Source organism: Hypanus sabinus, unplaced genomic scaffold, assembly GCF_030144855.1.
Source record: "Hypanus sabinus isolate sHypSab1 unplaced genomic scaffold, sHypSab1.hap1 scaffold_446, whole genome shotgun sequence".
Lineage (NCBI taxonomy): Eukaryota > Metazoa > Chordata > Chondrichthyes > Myliobatiformes > Dasyatidae > Hypanus > Hypanus sabinus.
In genome coordinates this window covers 387,945-394,531 of record NW_026781320.1, presented here as the reverse complement: position 1 = coordinate 394,531, position 6,587 = coordinate 387,945, and the positions used below count along the sequence as shown (strand labels likewise).

Sequence of the window (6,587 nt, the reverse complement as noted above, 5' to 3'; positions counted from 1 at the left end):
CATGGTGCAAGTGCACTTTATGACTTTTGGGGTTTAGTTCCTCTTCTACTCACTGAACTATTCACAGTAACACAATCTTTGACCAGGGCTGCCCGAACATTTGCATGCCCCTGTACATGAGACAGTGGAAAAGCGCCACAAAATCCGGACCGAAAAATCATAAAACCTCAAATGCCGCCATGGCATTTTGCGTGCAAACTCGTGACTGCTGAGCAGGACAAATTACCACTGCCAATATACCATCCACCTGTTCCTTGACGTCCCAAAGGGGAGGTGTTATTTTTCTACTGGACTCTACTGATATCGCAGGATACATTTTCACTGATCATTTTTCAGTGGCATACATTTCAAACGTTTCACACCACTGAGGGGATCCTGGAGTAAAGCATCAATGGTAATTATGTTGCCGAAATGTTAAAAGTATAAAAGTGGCCGGTTTGGTTAGAATGACAGACCGTAAACTTTTAATAAGGTGTTAAGAGCATAATCGGGGAATGATCGGGATTTGTTTCAGAGTAACACTACACGGGCTGCGCGTTCAGTCAGGAGCGGAGCGTATTCCGAGATAAATATTTATTCTTGACGTTCACGTTTACGGAAGAACCTCCACGGCCAGTCACAGACCTTATGCAGGCTTGAGATATTTCGCCCATGTTTGAATTTTACATGGAATCACAACAACTTCGATATATTGAAAAGGGCCGTGATCCCAACCGATATGCGATCTCCCACCGTCAACTCGTCCCAAAATAGACACTGCCACAGTACCCCCGTTTCCTTGTGCTACATTACCGTCATTTTACAGGAAGGTTTTAACCAGACTTTTCGATAGTCCCTCAGAAACCCGATGTCAGCGTTGGGATCAGAACTTCCTCATTGGATCTTTAACAGGAATGGAATGTGCGATACCCAATAGTAACACATTTCACTTCTGTCTGAGCTGCAACATCACCGGAAGATCGCAGATTCGAGTCCTGAAGGTTTTAGGTGTTGATGTTACCAACCGTTTCCACCGCAGCGTAAACAACGTGGAGTGGCTGTGATGCTGCTCGCGACGGAGAAAAACAAAGAGAAGCAGAGAGATTGAATGCGCGCTTTTGGTGTGTGTGTGTGTGCGTGTGTGTGTGTGTGTGTGTGTGTGTGTGTGTGTGTGTGTGTGTGTGTGTGTGTGTATGTGTGTGTGTGTGTGTGTGTGTGTGTGAGTGTGTGTGTGAGTGTGTGAGAGAGAGAGAGAGAGAGAGAGAGAGAGAGAGAGAGAGAGAGAGAGAGAGAGAGAGAGAGAGAGAGGAGTGGTGGAGGCAGACTGAAAAGTTGGAACCTAGAATATTGTGGTGGAGAATATGAACAGATGTCTGTATGGTGAGACGAGGAAGGAATGGAATACAGGGGGGAGGGAAAAAGAAAGTGATTTAACATTTTATATGTTGAAATTTTGCAGCACACAGTTATTCTGCCTGATGTTTCTCTGGACGGAACCAGCTGAGATGTGAACTCCGTTGTCACCCCAATGCATCGTCATGCGACAATACATGACATTAGGTTTGAAGGCTAATTCTTCTGTTACGCAGTGTACGTTATCCACGAACCTCCTTAGGTTTAAATCAGTTTGTGTTCTCCGCTAAATTATATATAATTACTATTAATTCTTCTTTCTTTAATTTACCTTTGCCAGGTTGAAATACAATGCGCTACTGATAGAAAACCGAACGTTCATTGTAATTACACATGGTTACAATGCACTTGAACACCAACTGAAAAGTTGAGTCTCAAGTTCATTTGATGCACTGAAGCCCAAACAATTTTTCTGCCCGGGATTGAACTGGGAAACTTGCGCGTGTGAACCGAACGTGATAACCACTACGCCACAGAAACCTTGCAAAGCGCTCAGTGCTTTGCGCTCTTAAGCAATGACCCGAGGCTCCCCCTCCACGCCCTGCTCTGAAGTACAGCAATAAGTATAACCCATTGCCCACTGATCCTTTCCGTTTTCAGTAACAAGTATTACATTTATGCGCCATATAGAGAGATATGTATTAACAATTTCCTCTGGGGTGTTGGTTCTGGCGCGACATGAACTATGTCGCATATATGAGGCAAGGAATTAACACAACTTCGGTACTCTAGCTTCCGACCGTCTCCACAGGGTGGTGCCCCGGCCCACATGCTAAATTTAACAGGACCTTTAAGATTTCTCACCCTGTCTCTCGAGTGCGTTTTCATCTCCTCAGATTACAAGTTAATTGAAGCGAGTGAGTGAACCATGTGCCGATACGTTTATAAACAACATCACGCGTTACAAGCCAGGGTTACTTGTGAGATGATGTCAGCTGTGGAGTAACAAAACACGGCCAATCGTCCCGCTAAGTCCGCTCTGACACCAGACACACCATCAAACTGATATTTCATTAATGATCACTGTCCAATCTGTTCCTTCGGAACGCAACCAGACCAAGACATCAACGGCCAATTAAACGACCTACTTTGAACGAAAATGATATTGGTAACCACAGCCTTCAGGAACGGAGCGGCAAGTCGTTCAGCTCTTAGGTCGCGGTGGAGTGATCTCTCTCCAGCCGGAAGGACGTCAGTAGAATAGAGGGAGGTGTCGCATCTTTAACAGAGGCTTGGTGTTCTCTGGACATGTGAGAATTATTTTATAATTCTGTCCAGAAATAATGCAGGTTGCAGATTCATGTAGAGAGAGAGAGAGAGAGAGAGAGAGAGAGAGAGAGAGAGAGAGAGAGAGAGAGAGAGAGAGAGAGAGAGAGAGAGAGTTAGAGAGAGAGAGAGAGAAATCGGCATCTGATACCAGTTGCGGCCATTGAGGTTACGATCAATATCTATTTCTTCGCGTAAGTATAAAACAATTCGCCAAAGCCAGTAAATATTGAGCTTATTCGACAGCACAACAAACTAAGGTGAGGTGTAATTAGGGAGTTTCAGTAAGGGTACGGCTGGTTGCTTCGCCATTCGGTTAATTGAACTAAGAAGACAGGAACGTGGGATACGCGTAATGCCTTGATTCAGCAAAGAAACCATCTGCTCAGTCACTTTCAACAACGGGAAGTGAGGCTAAGCGTGTTGTACTAAACAACCAAACAGGGGGATTGTCTGTAGCCCAGCGTCCACATGCCTTTTAGTGAATAAGGGAGGATCACCTGCAACGCTTGTAAACTCACACTCGCCTTCTCAGATCAAAATCAACGGTGCATCGATTCGAAGTTAAACACAAATAATAAGCAAGGTGTCTCGGCATTGCAAGTATTAAAAATCACAAGTGCTCTAGGTGAGGCTCGAACTCACAGCCTAGGCATTTCTCCGCCGTGTACTGTCATATAAGTACCGCGCGCTAACCGATTGCGCCACTAGAGCCCACTGAAAATTTAGAAGATATTTACAGATGTCATAGATCATAGAGCCTAAATATGTACAGCGCGTGAAAGGCCGTTCGGCCCACAATGTATTGCCATACCAGCTATAAAGCAAAACAAAGGCAGTCAAATTCTAATCCCTCCTTCATACCATGTCCATATCCCTCGATTGTCCTTACATCCAAGTGCATATCGAGTCAGCAAATATGCACATCAAATACCACCTACAAATTTGTTGATAATGCAAACCTTGCTGGTCGTATCTAAAATGGAGACGAGAGGGCGAATAGGGGAAAAATATTTCAATGAGTGGTGTCGCAGCAGCAACATTGTAACGAACGCCAAAAAGACGAAAAAGATTATTGTGGACTTCAGGAAGGAGAGAGATCCCGATCCTCATCGACAGATCAGAACTGGAGAGAGTAAGCAATTTCAAATTCATGGTTGTTAAGATCTCTGAGGACTTAACTTGGTCCCAACAAATCGATGCGGTTATAAAGAAGGCAAAACAGCGACTATACAGTACTTCATTAGGAGATTAACGAATAAACTAAAAAAACAAATAAACCAACTTCTGTAGAGCATTCTGACAGGCTGTATCACAGTCTGGTATGGGGGGTGGGTGGGAAGTGCTGCTACTCTACCGGTAGGGGGAATGGGGAGATGGGGAGCCTGATGACCATGCAGATGTAAGCAGAGAGCTATGGAAGGTGGAGAACAAGTGAGCTCTCGGTGCTCAGTAGGCGAACTTTAAGTGCAGACTTCCCATTAGCGCAGGTGACAGGTAACAATTTCAGTTTGATTCTCAAAGGAACAGAGCCATCCAACCATTCTCCGGCCAAATGTACTGTCGAGACTTGGATGGCAGTCAATAGTATGTTGGGAAAATGACGCTGGATCTTTTTCCTGTTTGGGAACTGAAGGGTACTTGATGCTAATCTTCATCCTCTCTTGGATCTTTCGTTGTACTTTGTTACTCTGTGTGTCCAGACGCCACATTAGGGCAGAAACTTGAGCCATCTCAGCCATCCTGTGAACCTTCACTTATATTTTGCACTCTAGGTCCCTCCAATAATATATCATCAACGCCGTTCAATCTGGGGCACCAAGTGAGAGATTGCTAGTTACCGAATCTCTAGCTAATGGCTCATGACATTCAGTCTGCCTTTGAAAATCGATCCATTGAGACTGAGAAAATAATCCTTTCTCCTTGCTTCTCCTTGTTAATCTTCTTGTGATTCTACTGGGTCAAATTCTCAATAGCTGACAGAGCAGCATAGAGTTAGAGCGACAAACAGACAAAAGCAGAAAGAAAGAAAAAAAGACATAGACTATTATGCAGACGAGAAAGACGTTGTTGATAATTACTCAAGGATGAATATTCTTACTCAGGAATTGAGATTCTTACTCGAGGATGGAGATTCTTTGGGATGGATATTGTTACTCAGCATGGCATAATCAGATGCGAGAAAGGGGCACGGCATCGTCATAGATGCAGCGAGAGGGCAGCTCAGCCGATGCAAGAACAAAAGACATCGCAGTTCAATCCGAATCCTTGCAAGCCGGTCATGGTGGATGGTCAGATGTCCTCTTTGCTCTGCCTCGCAATGCCATTGGAGAACGCCGGTGGCGGGGAAAATAGTTGGAAGATCAGTGGAATGAGTTTCCCCAGAAAATGCAGGATTAACCATGTGGTCCATACAGAAGTATTCCGGAGACCCTGCACCAAAGCCCGGTGATTCCTTGTTCTAATGTGGAAGCGACAATTTTATGAGCAATGAAAATGCAGTAGAATGGGTCGAGAGTGGTAACGAAATATCTGCGACAAATGCCTACATCTAAAGAAACTCAACACCTTCCGCTAACGTCAGTTAAAACTTGCAGTTCCAATAAACCTATGTCTTCATATTAGATGCACCTGATATGGAGAAATAGTTAACACTACTGAGCAACAGTACGTCTCTAATATTTTTTAAGCTTCCTTTTAATCTACCTCTTCTTCTCCATTTCAAGAACTGAATGCTAGATGCGCCGCTGATATCTGAAATGTTTCATGTTCGGCAACTTCCTGGTGAAGCCTTTCTATAGCGGTTTCAGTGCAATCACATCCAAACATTATGACACTCTGATTACGCCATAATTATATGCCACTGCATCATGACCTTTCCGCTTCGTGAAGACAGGTGTTCGGAATGTGTTGAAATGCACATTACTCTACCCGTTCCCTACATTCATTCATGTTTGAAATCCCATGCGCTTCCCCTTCTCTACATCAGCAGATAAGAATCCATTCATTCTTTGTCAATATCCCAACCCAACTCATCCATGGAAGGCAATGACCTCAATAGTGAACCCTGTTTGCCAGTCGATGACCATTTGTCAGTATTTCATCTGCTTTTATGGCACAGCCTCGTTCGACAATTGCAGTTCAACCTCCAAGAGCACTCGCGCATTTTCAGATGTGATTCGCATGCCATTACAGCATGAAACTAATGCCCCCAGTTTATTCCATTCCATGGATCGGTCATTGGCATTTGGTAATTCATGATTTGTTTTTGTCAGTGTACGTCACGTGACAGGTGTTGTTTCAAGGTCTGAAATAGAAACATATAGATAACGAACACCCTCGGACTTTAGGTCAAGAGTAAATGTGTTAATTTTCAAGATCGAGGTTGTGGGGGTGTGAAAAATAAGTTAAATTTTGGCGCGTGAAACACTAGCTTGTCTTTAGGGTTTTATCGCACTAGGACGAGAAAGGAATCCGGTTATCACCATGGAAACATGCAGCGGGCAGTTCAGTCGGTATAAGAGAATTGTGTTTCCATACCAGATCTGATACAGTCTGTCAGATATTCTCCAGGATACACCCGTAGATGTTAATGTGAGTTTTGGGTGACATCACAAATCTGCACAAACTGACATAGTACAGGTTGTAAATACTGGTAAACCTTTCCAAAACACTGCTAACTAATACTGCTCCCCTGTGCCACTACACTAACAATTCCAGTCAATATTTAGGCAATTATAGCCGAGCTGCAAACTACTCTGGTGTTTTTACAATTTCCATAAGCTGGTCGCATGTATTTATTTCTCTTCTGCTAGCGTCTCAAAACCTTTGGAAATTAAAGCGCATAATATCTCAATAACGCCCCCCCCCGCCCATCAACTATCCGCTACATCTCGAAAGCTGCCCAGAGGAAGGTAGGTCATTGGTAG

The 6,587-nt window shown here is 44.0% G+C and overlaps 1 non-coding gene across 1 annotated transcript; it reads right to left on the bottom strand.

The window, feature by feature from the left end:
- Positions 1-3,278: 3,278 nt before the first annotated feature.
- Positions 3,279-3,372, bottom strand: trnai-uau (transfer RNA isoleucine (anticodon UAU)). Its single transcript has 2 exons — positions 3,335-3,372; positions 3,279-3,314 (listed from the first exon to the last, which is right to left on the bottom strand). It is a non-coding gene; the product is annotated as a tRNA-Ile (tRNA).
- Positions 3,373-6,587: the final 3,215 nt, after the last annotated feature.